This window comes from Myotis lucifugus, unplaced genomic scaffold (assembly GCF_000147115.1).
Source record: "Myotis lucifugus unplaced genomic scaffold, Myoluc2.0 scaffold_120, whole genome shotgun sequence".
Lineage (NCBI taxonomy): Eukaryota > Metazoa > Chordata > Mammalia > Chiroptera > Vespertilionidae > Myotis > Myotis lucifugus.
Window position 1 is genome coordinate 2,519,954 of NW_005871168.1, and position 2,485 is coordinate 2,522,438.

At 36.7% G+C, this 2,485-nt stretch overlaps 1 pseudogene; it reads right to left on the minus strand.

Annotated features, from left to right (window-relative positions):
• Window positions 1–749: 749 nt before the first annotated feature.
• LOC102431692 lies at window positions 750–1,801 on the minus strand (annotated as a pseudogene).
• Between the last annotated feature and the right edge of the window lie 684 nt (window positions 1,802–2,485).

Consider the following 2,485-nt stretch of genomic DNA (forward strand, 5'->3'; position numbering starts at 1 on the left):
ATATTCAACTGCTTACAGAATATAGAATCAAAAAACAATCTGCTATATATTTGCAGAAAAATCACCATTCCCAGAATTACCACCAAAAACCAATTATTTAAAAGTGTCAAACTTTTAAACAGTTTTCTTTCCATTCTGATAATAAATGTACAAAAACACTACACCCCATTCATGTACCTTAGATGCCTGTTAGGACAAGGCCTCAAAAATATTTTAATCCACTCTTCAAGATGCTGTCAAGTCCAATAAACAAACTTAAAACCCATTTAAAAGACTTGACAATAGAACAAGTGCATGTAATCAGAACACATAATTATTTATATCTGGTTATGTATTAGTTTTTCTTTTGGTAATTTAGAATTTATTGGCAGAAATAAAATACACACACACACACACACACACACACACAATTGAAAAAAGTAAATTTTAGGAAACAGTATATGAAATGCAGACCTATAGGGTAAATAGATTTAATTTTGAAAATTTACCAAATTTCATCTTATCTGCCATTTTTGGATTATTGACAACTACTGTTATTTAGAAAATTCAGATTGGTGAATGTTCGCTTCCTGCTTCTTTAGTATGCTTTTTACAGTTTCCAGTTGTGCCAGTATCTTCCTTGAGGTCATTTGCCACTTTATCCTCTGTCACCAGTTCTCTTGCATAACTTGCATAAGACATTTATCTTTGAGTTGCAAAAGCCTACATAAAAGCTTCATTTTTGACCTTTTAATTTATAAAACTCCACTAAAAAAAATCCATTTAATTTTTAGGCAAGTCCACAAAATATTTTCTTAAATATCAAACACTTTTATGGGAATAAAGATCCTTCAAAGTCTTTAACTCCTCTATTAGAGTTTTATTTTGATTTTCCAGGACTGCAACTCGGTTTCCAGGCATTTCACGTATTCTTTCTTCTTCCTGCGACATTCGCGAGCAGCTTCTCTGTTTTTCATCAACCTTATTTCTCTTTTCAACTGGGGGTCATCTGTCTTAGTTGTTGGAGATGTAAGATTCACGGGAGATGTCATCACCACAGTCTGTGGCAGCGAAGTCGCTGAAGGTGTGGTACGAATCTGATATGTCTGCATATCTCCTGATGCAGTTTGTACAACCACCTGGTTGCTGGGCACAAGTATTTGCTGTCCATCAGAGGTCTGTGCATACTGGAGAATTGTTGTACCTTGTTGAGTACTGCCTGAATTTGTCATGGTTAGTGTCTGAAGTCCCTGTACTCCATCTGTGCCTGGACTGGCCAGCTGTAAGGCTCCATTAGGGGCAATGGCAATGTACTGTCCGGTGCTAGTCTGATAGATGGAAGTTGGAACAGACATAGGAGTGACAGCAGAAACTCCAGGATTTTCTCTGTCTCCTTTTCTGCCCTGTGTATCTTCAGAAGATAGATCTTTCAAAATTTTTCTATAAGATGGGCGTCTTGCTAGGATCCCGTGGGCTTTCTGTGAGGAGCCTATGCTATCAGATGAGTCCTGAGATTCTTCACTTTCTGATAAAGATGATACCGTTTGCACGTGTGGTGGGTGAATTACAGAAGACTGAGCTGTCTGGATGACCCCCTGAACCTGTACTTGCTCTCCAGGAAGAGGTACAATTGTCACTGGTGCAGATCCTCTTAGTGACATCTGTTGAGCAATATGAGAAATTAGCTCCTTGAACTGTTGAACTAGGCTGAGATGCTGTCTCTGAAGTGTTACTCTTGTGGGAATCTTCCATAATCAACTGTGGCTGTCTCCTCGCCGCTCTCCGGGGCAGGAACTTCCACTCCCCCCTCCCAGGTGGCTCCGAGTTTACTACCCCGACTCTTATATTTTAAAAGATAGAGTTAATCTGTAGATTTTATTTTATCTTTTAAAATTTCTGTCATCTAATGAACTATATTATGTACATTTGTTTCTATATGAATTGTAATGTTATTTCTATTACTAATTACCATATTGCTTATTTTAAAATGATGAACAATGCAATTGTTTCATTTAGTTAATTATATAATATATAGTTAAATAAATTAACTATAATGACATTTTTTTCATTTAGTATTTCATGTCAATAAGTTAAGTCAGAATTGTATCTTTGTTACTAATTCTCTGGTGGTTTTTAAACAAAAAGAAAAGTAAATTTAAATCCAACCTGTGGGCAAGAGGCAATTTGTTGTAGGGAAAAGATCATCAGTGGGGAGAGGCGGGGGTCAGAACTGGGTGCTGTATCCACAGGCTAAAGTGTCTGAAAGAAGCCTCACATTTTCTTATTTGCTTGTATTGCATTTTAACCTATTAATAATTAATGACCAATTAGATTATTTCTTTTCAGGTCTGCTAATTATGTAAAAGAGGCAATAATGACATGAATCCATAACAGTATCAAAAAGGCAAGTACCCAAACATTTCAGCTGTGAGTGGTTGGATTCATGAACAGCGGCAAGAGTACACAAGCATTTCATAGTTGCCTGCAGAGCAACATGGTCAGATGA